Here is a 16814-nt window from a genome sequence, read left to right on the forward strand (position 1 = left end):
CAGTTTTTGAGATAAAATTCTGATATTTTCCACACATCATCTACTATGACTCCAAAATTTTGTCATTTTTTTTAATGAACATTGAAAATGTATTTAGCAAGAATTTGCAAGTATATGTTTACAATACCGTTTACAGTCAAACATTTTGATGCACTGTAGGCTCAATTTTTGATAAATAAAAATCTGTGTGGATCGTTTGTGTAGTATAGTCTGAAGATGCTCTGTAGCAAGTTTGGTGTCAATTGAGCAAAACTTGTGGGAGGAGATAGGTTTAATTAGTTTTACAGTTTTTGAAAAAAACAGAGTGATGGACTTCATAATTTGCAATAGGTTTAAATGTACAAAAGTTTCTTCAGTATTGGGGCTACATTTTGGTGAAATTTTGAACTTTAGAGGCTTGCTGTAGCGCCACCATCAGGACTATTGGCCTGTTTCTGCAGCTGAGGCAATCTGGCATGGGACTGGACCTTTGTGCAAAGTTTGGTGATTTTTCGCGCATGGGAAGTATGATTTCCTCGGAAGAAGAAGAAGAAGAAGAAGAACATGCAACAAAACAATAGGGTCCTGGCAGCTAATGCTGCCCGGCCCCTAATAACCTCTCCTACATAACACTGAGTGCCCCTGCTTCCTTACCACCTTCTACCCTGTGCAACCTGGCTCTTTTAAATGTGAGGTCTCTCTCAAATAAGACTTTCATTTTAAATGACTTTATTTTATCCTCCCAGTTAGATTTCTTATTTTTAGTAGAAACGTGGTTGAAACCTAGTGAACTCACCCAATTCCTGGAAGTATTTGCCCCTCACTACGACTTTTACAGCTCCCCTCGGCCCAATGGCCAAGGTGGAGGCCTAGCGGTCATTTTCAGAGACTCTCTTAACTGCACACCAATTGCCACTGATGTCTATTCTAGTTTTGAAGTTCTGATGTTTAAATCCAGTAACTCATGCCCAGTCCTGTGTGCTGTTGTGTGCCGCCCCCCCAGGCTGGATGTCACCTTCCTCACTGAGTTCTCTGAGTTTTTATCTTCAGTTGTTTTAATACATAAAATTTTAATCACTGGTGATTTTAATTTTCACGTTGACATTGTATCTAACACCAAAGCCTCTGAATTTCTCTGCATCATGGAGTCTTTTACCTTTAGGCAACGAGTCTCAGGCCCAACCCATAACCACGGCCACACACTAGACTTGGTTTTTACTCTTGGCCTGACCACTCCCACTCTGACTGTTGAGGAGTTAGGGATCTAAGATCATCTGGGCCCGGTATTTCAAAATTTGTAATCTGGATCAGAATAATCCGGATAATGAAATCCTCCTTTTCTCAGTCAGGGATCAAGGTGATCCTGCTGACTTTATCTGGGTATTTCAAAACATTGGCAGGGTGGATCACTTTGATCCCAATCTGACTGGATATGGATTTAGAAATCTCACGACTCCGCCCCCGGATCTGAAACATGGCGGACTACTGCACGAAAGGAGCAGTTGGTAGCACAGCTTTCACATCAAAATGTGAAGTTTACCGTTATCTAATGTGTAGCGTTTTTAAGACCATACGAAGGCCACCCACCATCTCATGTGAGAGGCCACCCACCATCTCATGTGAGCCAGCTATTTGAATTGTCACCTACTTAAAACGTGGGCGTACTGATCTCTAGTTGCGCCGAAGTCATGCTAACAGTAGCTAACGCGGCTCCATTGACTTGCATGTTCAAGGTTCAATAACTTTATTTGTCCCCAGTGGGGCAATTCATTTGCAGGAGTGGGAAGCATAAACAAACACAAACCACAGATGACAACAATACAGTTAAGGGAAAAAAAACACTGATGTAAACAATGTACATAAAAACAACAATGTACAGAAAAACAACAGAAGTTAACAGTCTAAAAAGCAATAAATAATTAATAAATTAATCACACTGTGCTGTTACTGGACCAAGATGGCTAAGATGTGCGGTGCACACTTTAGAGGTAGCTAACTCTTCCTCTTAGAGTTGAGGAGGGAGACAGCAGTTGGAAAAAAGGATTGTTTATATCTGTTGGTTTTGACTGGTGGAAGTCTGAAAAGGGAACCTGAAGGAAGATGCTCAAATTGTTGATATAATGGATGGGAGCTGTCAGACAGGATGGATTTAGCTTTTTTGTGCACCCTTTTGTTGTACATATCCTGCAAAGCTTCCTAGTCCGTGCCGATTATTTTACTGCGGACGTTGACCACCCTTGATAATGAGTTTTTGTTTCTGATATTAAGGGATTGAAACCAACAGATAAAAGAAAAAGTAAGCACAGACTCAACAAAGGAATGGTAAAACATGTTCATTAGGGTCCTGTCAACCTGGAATTTTGCAAGTTTCTGAAGACAGAAGAGGCGCTGCTGGCTCTTCTTAAACACTGAATCAGTGTTAAGCTCAAAGGTCAGTTTGTTGTTGAAAAGAGTACCTAAGTACTTATAAGATTCCACTAGTTCAGTGTTCTGACCATTTATTATAGTGTTGACAGGAGAAGAATGGGAATGTCTAAAATCAATCACCATGTCCTTAGTCTTAGAGGCATTGATTCATAAAAATGAATCCTGACACCAAGTCATAAAATAATCAACAACAGGACCATGAAAGAATTCATATCTGTTTAGCAAGCTCACTATGACCGTATCATCAGCAAACTTCAAAATATGATGGTTCTCATATATACTTCTGCAGTCATTGGTGTACATAATATACAGTAGAGGAGAGAGGACACATCCCTGAGGCGAGCCAGTGGATGTTACAGACAAGTCAGACAGTTCCCCATTTACTCTCTTTTTGAGTCCTACACATAAGAAAACCAAGTATCCTGCCAACATTACTATTATCCAGAGAGAACTGGTCACTGAGTTTCTGGACAAGCAGATGAGGCTGGATAGTGTTGAAGGCTGATGAGAAGTCAACAAATAATAGTCTGGCATGAGTGCTAGAGCCCTCAAGGTGGCGATAGATGAAATTGAGCAGAGTTAATGTGGCATCTTGCACACCCCTTTTGGATCTGTATACAGACTGCAAAGGATCAAGCAAGTGTTCAGTCCTAGTTAATATTTCTTCCTTCATCAGTTTTTCGAATGATTTCATTACTAATGAGGTCAGTGCTATAGGCCTGAAATCATTCAGGGTCTTTGGACAAGTAGTTTAGCAACAGGGACTATTATGGACTGTTTCCACATTGCAGGGACTCTGCAAATAAAGTGACACGTTAAAAATATAGGTAAAAATAGGGCCCAACTGTTCTGCACAGTGGATGAGCACATGGCTGCCAATATTATCAGGGCCGGCACTTGTTTTAGTTTTACAACGTTTAAAATAATTTGTAACAGTGTGGACATTAAAAGGACACGTCGAGTCACTGAAGTCAGTCAAAGACTCTTTAAAAATAACTCTTTCTTTACTAAAATCATGCTCGTCAAATCTGCAATTAAAGTTATTAAGCTCATTTGCCAGGACTTGATCTGAGGTAAAGCCCTCTGACGCCACTTCTTTCCTGGTTTTATTGGTTTGCCCTGTAATTATCTTGAGGCAGTCCCAAGCAGAGCCCAGATTATTGTTACTTAGTTTATTTTCAAGTTTCTGTTTGTAGAGCAGTTTGGCCCCTTTCGTCTCCTGCTTAATCTCTTTTTGGACAGACTCAAGCTCTGAAAGATTCCCTGTTTTAAAAATTTGCTTCTTCTTATTTAGTAGCATTTTCAAGTTTTTGCTCACCCAAGGTTTACTATTTGGGTATATTTTAACAGTTTTTTCAGGAATAACAATGTCCTCACAGTATGATATGCAAGAGCTGATCACATCGGTCAGTTCATCAATGTCACCAGAGGATTCCTGAAACACATCCCAGACTGTACTGTCCAGGCAGCCCTGCAGGGTAGAGATGGCCTCCTCTGACCATATTTTGATGATTTTAGTGGACACCTTCCCCTTCTGGAGAGACGGGCGATAGGTGGGGATAAGGTGCACACAGCAGTGATCAGCTGAGCCCAGCGGCGGGAGGGGGATCGCTTTGTAAGCGTCTTTAACAATGCCATAGCACCAGTCGAGTATCTTATTGTTTCTCGTGGGGCAAGACACATACTGAAAAAATTGCTGAGAGTTTTGTCCAGTGGGCAGTGATTAAAATCACCCAGGATTAAGTTAAGGGCATCTGGGGTAAGCAACTGAAGTTTCTGCACGGACAGAAAGACCTGCTCAGAGGCATTTATCACATTGGCCCTTGGATGAATGTACACCACTGTTATAAAGATCTGTGTAAATTCCTGTGGCAAATAGAACGGGCACACAGACACAGAAAACAACTCGACATCTTTGGTGCAAAAACTCTCTCTCACATGGAGATTCTTACCCCAACGCTTATTTATATATAGACATACCCTGCCTCCACACGACTTACCGGTGATCTTGGTATCCCGGTCCGTACGAAGCGGAGCTCCAAACCCGTCAATCACCACGTCGCTGTCGGTGTCCAACTCCCCAAGCCAGGTCTCTGTGACTGCCCAGATGCAGGCCTCACTGAACTCATGTTGGTGACGAACGAGAGCCTGAAGTTCCTCAGTCTTGTTACGAAGGGACCTTGCGTTGGTTAATATGATGGACATAGCCTGCTGTTAAGTAGCTAGCGGGCTAGTGAGGTAGCTGGCTTTGTTGATGTATTTTGCGGTCTATGGTTTAATTTAAAAGGGAATTAATCTGAAGTACGTCATACATGAACTCTTTAAACACCAACCTGTTCAGAGTTTAACGTTATGTTATTGCCAACACAGCGGACTTTTTTTATTTTTATTTTTTTCCATGTGTGCAGAGCAGACCGTATAGGAAAAATACACAGTACTAGTATGAATTATGCGGTTCATTCAGAAGTGTCAGAGGATTGAGTTTGGATATGCTACAGTAATGCTGGTGATATGCTTTTCTGTACTTAAACAATTTCTGTGACTATTGTGGATTCCTGACAGAGAATGGAGACTGAGAGGGCGGTGAGACAAATTGAATTGGCTGACGAGCAGCTCAAGCTGACGCTGCTTCAGCAGAGAGAGACAGAATTGAAGATAAAACTTCTGGAAAAGAAGCTCACCTCAGACCTGTGAGCAGTCTTTAGGGACTGTGACACTATTTTGATTTACATTTTGGTCCTAATTGCTTTTTTAATCCTTTGTTTGAATTGCCATGTGTTTATTATATTAATCCCTGTGTTGTTTCTTGCACTCTCTGTAAAGAAAATAATGTGCTAAATTTGCTTTGCATTGCATTTCCTTGCCTTTGTCTGACCACAAACATATGTTGGATGTTTTGGTACAAACAAGTTACAATGTTAGATGAAACTAGACGTTGAGAAATAGGCCTGTATTTGTTACTCTAATTTACAGCAGTTTCAAGAAGTATGGCCAAACAATATTTTGTCTACGCTTGAAATTACTTACAACTAAAACACTAATTTAGATTAAGTGTAATGAACATCTTGAGTAACAATATTTAGGAGAAGTGGAGCTGAGGCTTTGTCAAATCCACCTCTGAGGTGGAATCCAAATAATCCTGAAATTTGATATGAAATTGATCCAGATCTCTGCCTTAACTTTTGAAATACCCAAATGCAGCCTTTATCTGGATTAAAGGGAGGATTGGATTACCAGATATGAATCCTGATCCTCAGGATCTCTTGATCTGTGTTGAAATACCCAGTTTTCAGATCAGATCAGGATTTAATCCAATCCGGCCAGGATAATCCTATTAGATCACTTTGAAATACTGGGCCCTTACAACCAGGGGTGGACTGACCATCTGGCATCCCGGGCATCATCCCGGTGGGCCGTTGACCCAATGTGGGCCGGTCCGCTCCGCTACATTTTTTTTTTTATTATTATTATTTTGACATGGCCTATCAGACGGCCTATCTGGGCCGGTGCAAGTTTCTTTTTTTTCTAAACTCCCTCCAATCATGGACTGACAATCACTACACGAGCCAGGGTGGGGCGGGACCTCATAGGCTGTTCGCTTATTTATCTTGCTACGCTACTAGCCCAATACTAAAAAGACGACGAAAATGGACAGGAAGAAAAAACGCCCGGGTGGCGCTGAGAAACAGAGGACTAAAAAGCTAAACTCTCTCAAGGTGGAGGCTGCTAAGTGTGCAAAATTGACGGACTTATTTGGTGCCGTTGTCACCACCCCAGCAGCAGCAGGTGCTGCGCCGGGAGACGAGCAAGGTGGGCCGGGTCAGACTCAGCAGTGGGAGCCGGTGGTGATCTTGTCCGTGACCGATGATGAGCGAGTGGAGGCAGACATGGTAAGTAACGTTAGCCTGGGGCTGGCTAGGCTATATTTTTGAGACAAAGTAAAAAACGTTTTTACATTGAATGTGATGTTACCTTTATTGATAAAGTCAAGCAGTCATTTCTTCATGCAATGCTTTACCTGCAAAGTGGCCCATGAAGCTTTCTGAGAGCAGAGTGTAGTATTTAGTCTGTTCTTACTCTTTTTAATGGAGAAAGTACATTTACAACCATTCAGTAAAGTATCCAATTACATAAAACAGGAGAAAAACATGAACTGTGTTGGATGTAAAGACTAAAGCATTAGTTTTGCCTGATGATTTTGAATTATTAAGGGTCAAATACCTTAAAAGTATAATAGCTGCACAGAAAATGTTTATACAGGTATACATATTTTGATCTGGAGTACAAGATGAGGAGAGATAGGATAGGAAAGGATCGTTATTGTCAGAAATTGTCCAATTTGAGGCTTCAATAAAGTGCTCAGGCTATTTTACAGCTCTCAAATATTATATTTTTTCTCAGTTGTTTTGGTGCATTTCTCTNTGGAGTACAAGATGAGGAGAGATAGGATAGGAAAGGATGGTTATTGTCAGAAATTGTCCAATTTGAGGCTTCACTAAAAGTGCTCAGGCTATTTTACAGCTCTCAAATATTATATTTTTTTCTCAGTTGTTTTGGTGCATTTCTCTGATCAGAATTAAAAGTCTCATAACTGTTAGTTCAACCTCCACAACACTGAGTCATTTGTGCACATCATAGCAGCAGTTTCTCATTCCTTCTAACAAATTGCAAATGCTTTTGGACATGCATCAATCGCTTTCATACAATTCTCTGCTGTTTTATAACATTATCATTTGCTTATGTCATGTCAGTCAAAATGAACTATACTTATGAATGCTGAATAGTCATTCCCTATAAAACTAATAGTCCTCATTTAGTTGCTTGAGTCATGACATACAAACATGTATGTATGCATATATGTTTGTGCACAGCTCTATCCAAAGGGACTTTCTAAGTGTGTATTTTTCTTTTGCACAATGCTGTGAAGAAATTAAAATTGCATAGAGTTTATCATTTTCTATGTTTTATGAATTCATACTTGTGATGATTAGAGACTTAATAATGTATCCATGTCTTTCTCAGGTTGACCACTGGACATAGAGAAGTTGACCCCCCTCCGTCCATGTTCGAGGACTTGCTCTCTCTCTGCCTCCACTGTTTGCCTTTACTGCACCAAAGTTTGGCTGTTGAGTCTCCTCTGACATGGTAAATTTATCATTTTTTATGTTTTATGAATTCATACTTAATTTGTAATGATTAGAGACTTAATAATGTATCCATGTCTCTCTCAGGTTGACCATGCACCTGACATATGAGAGCCTGAGAGGTGGACCTCCCTCCCTCCATCACTTTTTGAGGACTTGCTCTCTCTGTCTGTATTTCAGTATTGGAAATGGGGTCGTGAACTAGGGAAGATAGTATCAGCAGTGTCACTACCTGGAGCTTGCATGAACGGAGCACAGGTTTAAGGTGGCATGCTGTTTTGGCTGCGTAGACTTCCTCTCTAACTCTCTGCCCAGATTTGTGGACTTCTATGTGGTGTCCGCTGATAATGTAGTGGGCTGGTCTGGACAGAAAATGCCAGGGCTGAATTTTTGTCCCAGTCCACCCCTGCTTACAACCATGAATCACTGAGCAGGCACGACAACTGAAAGATTAACTTTCTTCTCCAAGACGGACGGGATTAACTTTAGTCTCCAAGATGGACAAAACATTTGTCTGACACTCACACTAAAAAAAATCAGGTATCGACCATACTTGTATGTTACTAGTGCAATGCTATAACCTGCCTGTTCTTGGTTACTGTTTTCCCCATTTAACAGACCTGAAGCACAAGCGTGCCTGTCCGCCTTGTTGATTTAGTTGTTTTTCTGAGCATCTTGCTCTGAAGAGATATTGATTATCAACAAATATTATGTTAACTGCAGTCCTGCTTGATATTTGTTAAGTTTTTGAAGTTATGTTATATAAATATGGTGGGGCCTTTATAACTTCTTTAAAATTTATTATTATTATTATTAATTATTTGCCGCTTTTTTTGGCTGTAACATTAGGGCCACGTCTGTTTGATTTTTAAGGCAGCTTATTTCTATGAGTTGCGGACCATAGTATCTTTGTTAGGGGTCAACGTTTTCAGTTTATGCTGTTGCTTCATGATTTGTTTTCTTTATCTTTCATGTTAACTCTGAGAATCTCAATTTTGTCTTTTTGTTTTTGTGTATGTGTGTGGTGTTTTTCACTTATTATGGCAGATATTGACAGGAAAAAACATACTTATGCTTACGAACAGTATACGACCACATGATCATGGGCTGTGTTATCTCAGCCTTAATGTCAAGGAGTCACACTCACCTATTAAAAGGAAAAAAGTTTTGGCATACCTTAAGTCTAAACATTGTGATGTGGGATTTCTTCAGGAGACACATTTAATAGATCAAGAGGCAAAAAAATTATGCACAGGATGGGTGGGTTATGTCTCAGTAGCTTGCAGATCTAGTCGTAGTAGGGGAGTGGCTATCCTAATTAATAAACATCTGCAATATAAATGTGTTAAAGAGATCAAAGATGAATCGGGGAGGATTTTAGTAGTATTAGCTGAGATACAAGGCCATACTGTCGTTTTAGCTAATGTCTATGCTCCGAACAATGAAGACCCATCCTTTTTTGGTCTTTTGGAGTGTAAGCTAAGTGAAACGGGTAATTATCCGGTGATCATGGGAGGGGATTTTAATCAGGTGTGGGATCCAGTTTTGGACCAACAACCCTCAATACCCCGGCCCCCTAAATTAGAGAGTGCACTTAAAGTTCTGTGTAGGGGCCTGGGTTTGGTAGATATCTGGCGTCTTCATAATCCAAAATCTAGAGACTATACATATTATTCCCCACCTCATGGCACCGTTTCCAGGATTGATTTTTTTTTTTTATCTCTGACTATTGTATCCTCCACAATATCCTGCAGTATAGGGAGTATTCACATCTCAGATCATGCTCATGTGATAGTTAATATTCTCCCCTTTAATAAGTCTAATAGGACCCCCAGATGGAGAATAAATTCAAGTCTTTTACTGGACACAGGCTTTAGAGAATCTTTAAGAGCCCAAATCACCCTCTTTAAAGAAACTAACTTAGCCACAGCTCTATCTATGGGCGTAGCATGGGAAGCCATGGAAGCTTTTCTCAGAGGTCATATTATTCAACATGCCTCATTTAAGAAAAGACAAAATATGGCTAAACAAATTGAATTAGAAAAACAGATTCAGATAGCAGAGAATAATTATAAACAAAAAATGTCACCCATTAACTTAACATCTCTAACTCTAATTCTATTCTTACTGAGAAAGCTGAGTTTGCCCTGTTTAGGGCTAGACAGAAGCAGTTTGAAGAGGGGGACAAAGCAGGAAGAATGCTGGCGAGATACATAAAGCAGAAGGAAGCTATGAGCGCTATACCAGCAGTTAGAGACCAGGGGGGGAACAGAAATTAATGCAGAGTTTAGACATTTCTACTCTAATTTATACACATCAGAAATACAGGCAAATAGTGAAGATATCAGATCCTTTCTTGGCAGTTTAAATCTCCCAACCTTATCTGAGGAACAACGTGATTTACTAGATGCACCCATTACTGTGGAGGAGATTGTGGAGGTCATTAAATGCCTACCATCTGGCAAAGCCCCTGGACTCGATGGGTTTACCCCAGAGTTTTATAAGTTATATGCCGAGGAGCTGGCCCCTTTTCTTCTAGAAATGTACACAGAGGCATCTGAAATTGGCTCTCTACCTCCTTCCTTAATGGAGGCAGTTATTTCTGTGATTTTAAAGAGTGGTAAAAATCCAACAGACTGCAAAAGTTACAGGCCCATCTCACTGCTCGGCTACGATGAAAAGATGTTGTCAAAGTTACTAGCCAATAGGCTTAATAAAGCTATCTCCACCCTGATCCATCCAGACCAGGTGGGATTTATCCCTAAACGTAATTACGCTGACAACATCAGGCGTCTGATTGATATTATGTGGTTCACTCGTAATGATAATTCACCTTTAGCTGCCATCTCATTGGACGTGGAAAAAGCTTTTGATAGGGTCGAGTGGCCCCATCTTTTCCTCACCCTTGAATCATTCGGTTTCAGTAGCAAATTCATCTCATGGATTCAACTCCTCTATACTCATCCCACAGCCACAGTGTTAACCAACAGCCTCATCTCACCATGCTTTGAATTAGGCAGGGGGACCAGGCAGGGCGATGGAATTTCTCCAGGTTTGCTTGCACTGGCGTTAGAACCTCTGGCAACAGCCATCCGGTTGGAACCATTAATTCCTGGGATACAAATTGGTCAGTCAATTCACAAGCTTATGTTGTACGCAGATGATATTCTTGTCCTGGTTTCTGAACCCGAGCGCTCTCTCTCTGTATTATTTAAAATTATAGACACATTCTCGCATATGTCAGGTTATAAAGTTAACTGGCAAAAATCGTAAGCCCTTCCTTTAACCTCCTTTTGCCCTAGGACTTTGTTCCAGGGAGGATGCTTTTCTTGGCCCAGTAATGATATTAAATACCTAGGAGTGACCATTCCCCCCCAGACTAGGTGACTTGGTAAAGGTCAACATCGAACTGTTACTAAATCGTCTTTAAGTAGATATTGAAAGATGGATGCCTCTGTTTTTGTCATTGTGGGGTAAAGCCAACATTTTGAAAATGACCTGTGTACCTAAGTTTAATTATATGGTTCAGGCACTTCCGATTAAAATTCCACATAAATATTTTAAACAATTTGATAAGCTTTGTAACAGATTCCTCTGGAATGGTAAGTGCCCTAGACTTAACTTACAAAAACTACGAAGACCAGTGGACCAGGGCGGACTGGGTATTCCAGATTTATTGTTATATTATTATGCCTTCAGTCTCAGACACCTTGCTCACTGGTCTTTGCCTCCAGAGCGTGCTCCCCCTTGGCTCTACATTGAAAGTACTCTCTGTGATGCTCTTCCACCCCTCCACTTTGTTACTGCAACATTGCCCAAAGAGACTCAGACCCACCCTATACTTGCTAACATGCAATGGATCTGGAAAAGAATTTCAATTAAACTCAAATTTAACCTTCACCTAAACCTATCAGCATGTATCTGGTTGAATCCCAAGTTAAAAATAGATAATTCTTTGGAAGGAATGGGTGGAAAAAGATATTATTTTACTGGGGGACTTATATGATGGTGGCACAGAGAAATCATTCACAGAACTGAAACAACAGTATGGCCTTTCTCAACATCAAATTTGGAGCTATTTTCAAATTAGACATCTCCTCACCCAGACATTTGGTTCTGCTTCAATAACTCCACCTAGTTCGGATGTTCTCTCCAAGGTAGTTAAAGTATTTAGTACAGGCCACAAGGCCTCAAAATACTATCGCCTGCTGCTTAAAAACTTAATTTGTAATACCTCCGGTCTGAAGTCAGCTTGGGAGACTGATATTAACCTTACTTTCACCGATGAAGAATGGGAAAACATCTTAAAGAACTATAAGAAAATGTTACGAGAACTTAGAACAAGATTAGTGCAGTTTAAAATAATAAATAGTAGAGTATACTGGTCCCCTTCAAAGTTACATAAGGCAAAACTAAGAGATAGCCCGAATTGTTGGAGGTGTGGGGGGAATATGGGTACACTTCTCCACATGCTATGGTCCTGTCCAGCCATACAAACTTTTTGGTTTAATATATATGATAATATTAAATTGATCCTTGAATTTGATTTCCCATTCTGTCCAAGTTTGTTTGTCCTAGGTGATCCTCTGCCTTTAAAGGATGTCCCATCAGCCCAGGCGGAATGGGTTCAGTCAGCCCTCATGCTGGGGAGAAAACTTATTGTTAAAGAATGGAAAGCAGCTTCTCTACCATCGGTGAGGGAGTGGGTTTCTCAGCTGGGTATTGTTGCAGCCCATGAGGCCCTCTCTTTTAGACTAACCAACCAAGAAGAAAAATATCAGGCTAAATGGGGGCAGTATATCTGTTTTATTAAAAGTCCTGGAGGTCTGAATGTATAACGTATGGCATTAGCTCCTAAAAAAAATGACCACATGCGACAGGATATCTATCTACCTATCTGCCAGTGAACTTATGTTTTTTTGTTTTTTTTTTGTGGCGTGTGGGAGTGTGGGGGTGGGTGGGGGTGTGTATGTGTGTGAATGTCTGAAAAAGGAAAAAAAAAAAGATGGGTTATTGCACCTGTAAATTAACTATTTGCTTCAACTATGCATTTCTTTCTTTGTGAGTTTGTCATACTGGGGTACAGTGGCATGCACAGACTTTTTGATGGGCAGGGGCGAAAAGAAAAAAAAGGGCACATACAGCGCATTCTCGCCACTGAAGAGGGCACTAAGTTCCGTATGTTTTCGAGGGCACTTTAGACATATTTATATGTTATACACATGGCACATTATATAGCCTTAAAACAGACTAACTAGACAGACTACTCAAGTTAAGTTAGATTGTAATTAGGATCAGCATCCATGAGAACTGTAGATTTCAACGTTGAACTGTGAAGAACACACAGAGACATGGATGTATGAAGGAAAGAAATCCCTGGAGGGGGTCTGGGGGTCCTCCCCCAGAATATTTTCAATTAAGTAGATGCCATTTCCTGTATTCTAGTGCATTTTAACACCATATTAGCACCAGATAATCCAGACTGGTTCTGTGAGATATAGTTCTGGCTCAATATAGATCAAAAAAGGGCCCAACATAAAAGTCATTGCAACAGTAATGTTTCATGGTATTTCTGTGGTCTAGTTAAGTGTGTTTTTTCCACCCAGAAAGGCAGTTTAGTGTGTTTTGCCAACCAGCAGGACACTTTAGCACGCATTTTGGCTCCCAAGAGTGCACTTTAGCGCGTGTTTTGGCTCCCAGGAGGGCACTTTAGCAAGCATTTTTCAACAATTGGGCCACTGCTTTCCCACTGCTCTCCTGAAAGACATCTTTGACATCACTGGTCCAACCATCCTTTCCATCATCAACAGCTCCATCATCACCAGTACCGTCCCAACCTGCTTCAAGCATGCAGTTGTCCAGCACCTCCTGAAGAAACCAAACACAGATCCCACACTGCCCAATAACTACAGACCTATTTCTAAACTCCCATTTCTGTCAAAAGTTCTTGAAAAGGTCATCTTCAACCAGTTTCTGCCCTACGTACATCATAACTACATCCTGGAAAAGTTTCAATCTGGTTTTAAGGCTAATCATAGCACAGAATCCGCTCTGTTAAAAATCCACAACGACCTGCTCCTCTCCATTGACTCCAGTAACTGTGCCATCCTCATCCTCCTCGACCTTAGTGCTGCATTCGATACAGTGGACCACAACATATTAATAGACTGTCTCCACCATGGCACTGGAATTAATGGCACTGCACTGAACTGGTTCACATCCTACCTCAACAATAGAACCTTCTCCGTAAACATAGGCACACTCTCCTGTCCCCCAGCTACTCTCTCCTGCGGGATCCCACAAGGTTCAATCCTAGGTCCCATTCTTTTCTCCATCTACATGCTTCCCCTCGGTCAAATCATTCAAAAATATGACATCTCTTTCCACTGCTATGCTGATGACACCCAGCTCTATCTTCCCCTCAATCCAAACGACCAATCCAAACTCACCAATATTTTCAACTGCTTCAATGAAATAAAGTCCTGGATGGCAGTAAACTTCCTTCAACTAAATGAAGCTAAATCCGAAATTATTCTCTTTGGTCCCTCTGACAACATCAACCAGATATCCAAGATATCCAGACTTGGCAACCTGTCCACTTTTATCAAACCTCACGTCAAAAACCTTGGTGTCATTTTTGATTCTGCACTCAAGTTTGATAAACAGGTCAACTCAGTAGTCAAAACCAGTTTTTTCCAACTTCGCACCATCGCAAAAATCGAACCATTTCTTAGTTTCAAGGACCTAGAAAAGAAGTCATTCATGCTTTCATTTCCACCTGCTTGGACTACTGCAACTCTCTTTACACTGGAATTAATCAGTCATCTCTCTCCCGTTTACAAGTAGTACAAAACGCTGCAGCCAGACTTTTGACAGGTACCCGAAAGAGAGACCACATCACCCCTGTCCTAGCCTCTTTCCACTGGCTGCCAGTGCAGTACTGTCTTGATTTTAAAATTCATTTATTCACATACAAAGCCCTGAATGGAGTGGCCCCTTCCTACATGACAGAACTTTTAACCCCATACTCCACCTCCAGACCCCTCAGGTCGGCTAACCTAGGGCTTTTAACTGTTCCACGTACTTATTTTAAACTCAGGGGTGACCGTGCCTTTGTGGTCGCAGCCCCCAGACTCTGGAACAGCATTCCCCCCTCTGTCAGACTTGCCCCCTCCATCGACTCTTTTAAATCAAGGCTAAAAACGTTCCTTTTTACTAAAGCTTTTCAGTCATCCTGATGTTGCCTATGTGTTTATTTGTGCCTTGATCTATGTTGGTTGCTGTTTTTGTTCTGTTTATTATTTTATTTCACTTGTATCTCTTTTATTCATTTTTAACTGTACAGCACTTTGGTCAACTTGGGTTGTTTTTAAATGTGCTTTATAAATTAATTTGACTTGTCTTTGACTTGACCTTACTGAAAGGAAATTTAGCACATATTTTGATCTTATTTTTTATTAATAAACAGTGCTGCAACATATGTCACATGTGCATCACTGTTTATACATTATTATTGAACTGTGCGAGTGTGTGCAAAAGCCCACATGGAAGTGCATTTGTGTGTTTCATTTTGGTAAGTGACACCGCCGTTATCATGATACCTCTGTGTGTCATGATGAGTAAATAAAGGACTCACACCTAACATACATGCTTTGGTGTGCTTGTTTCTATTTGTATGTGGACGTGTATGTGTGTGTGTGCATATGTTTGTGTGAGGGGTGGGTGGTACAGGGGGATTGCAAACCCACCCAACATGGCACAGAGCAGGAAGTAGGCCAGAGGAGGATTAAATGACTACTGCGCTACTTCCTCCCTCTCCCTGGGCCCATATGATGCTGTGACAGAGAAAGCCAGGTCCCTGCTGGCCCCCTGCAGCAACTGGCTCCAGTCAAGTGCAAAGATATGACATCATCAGCTTGAGGGAACAATATATTGGCGTGTTTGTTTGTTGTGTGTGTGTGGTGTGTGTTTGTGTTTGTGTGTGTGTGTGTGTGTGGGGGGGGGGGACAAATCACTTATCATGCACACACGTACCACAAATGTCATATTAGTGCCTGACAAGACCTCTGCAATCTGTCCAACCTCTGACATAACCTTACAGTTTCTATAGACTTACAGTGGTTATGCAGGCGTCATGATCATGTATTTCCCCAGTGCAAGTTTAAGTGTAACGGTAATACTGTTCATTGACATGACTACCTACACCACACCTATGCTACTATTAGGTGTGAAACAATTCAGCACACTAACATTAAAGGGAAATTTCGATTTATTTCAACTTGTCTCCTATCGTCCTAAATTTGTTTCAAGTGACTAGTGACATACAAATAATAGTTAGCATGTTAGCCGTTAGCCTAGATACAGCCGGGGCGCATTAGTAGCGTCAGACCTGTTAAAACGTAAGTGAACGGACATACTTCAAGTGCAAAGTTAGTCCACTAAACAAGCTTTTTTCCACAAAGACCACCTCATATCGTTAGGATAAATGTCAGAGAACATATAGAAAACAACATGTAAACGTGTTGTCTTACCTTACCGGTGTGCTGCCATGTTTGTTTATCATCTAGCTCTGCTTTCCAAAGCGCGGCCAGGTCAGTAAACAATAGAGCACATGGTGGAGAGAAGCATGGAGGCCTGTAAAAACTTTATGGTGGTTGCTTCTTTTTTTATATCTCTTACTTAATCAGTCTCTCTTTCATACTGGGTGCAGACTAATTTGGAGTAATGTGTGAGGACTGCTTGGGTGGAGACAGATGGTATTTTGTGCTGTTGTGTCATTGCATCTCGCCGGTGAGGGGGCTAAAATTAGCACATTTACCCGGGTATTGTGTTTAAATCACTGCCAATCAGAGCTGGAGCCAATAAATACCTCTGACTATTGCAGAGTTATCTGACTTTTACCAGATGTTAGCAGGTGTTAGCTGTTTTTCTGTGCCGTGGAGAAGGGGCTTAACACAGGCATTCACGTATGTGACATAGGTGGAGTGTTGGTTTAATATACAGTACATATCATTCACACAATTTGAAAGGGTGCATACGTGTACTATACCCCACACCTGATTTAGTGCAACATGCACTGCACCTGCCTGTACATGGAATGTTATGTGTATCTGCCACATAAACACACTACGTCTTACAGTTTAATAGATATTCAGGTGTGCGTACATGTATGTGCAGAGGTGGACTGGCCATCTGGCATACCGGGCATCATCCCGGTGGGCCGTTGACCCAATGTGGGCCGGTCCGCTACGTTTTTTTTTTTTA

At 41.1% G+C, this 16814-nt stretch overlaps 1 protein-coding gene across 1 annotated transcript in view; it reads right to left on the reverse strand.

The window, feature by feature from the left end:
- Positions 1-16814, reverse strand: part of nrxn3a (neurexin 3a) — a 634542-nt gene that overhangs the window by 373906 nt on the left and 243822 nt on the right.

Source organism: Epinephelus moara, chromosome 14, assembly GCF_006386435.1.
Source record: "Epinephelus moara isolate mb chromosome 14, YSFRI_EMoa_1.0, whole genome shotgun sequence".
NCBI classification, from domain to species: Eukaryota; Metazoa; Chordata; class Actinopteri; order Perciformes; family Serranidae; genus Epinephelus; species Epinephelus moara.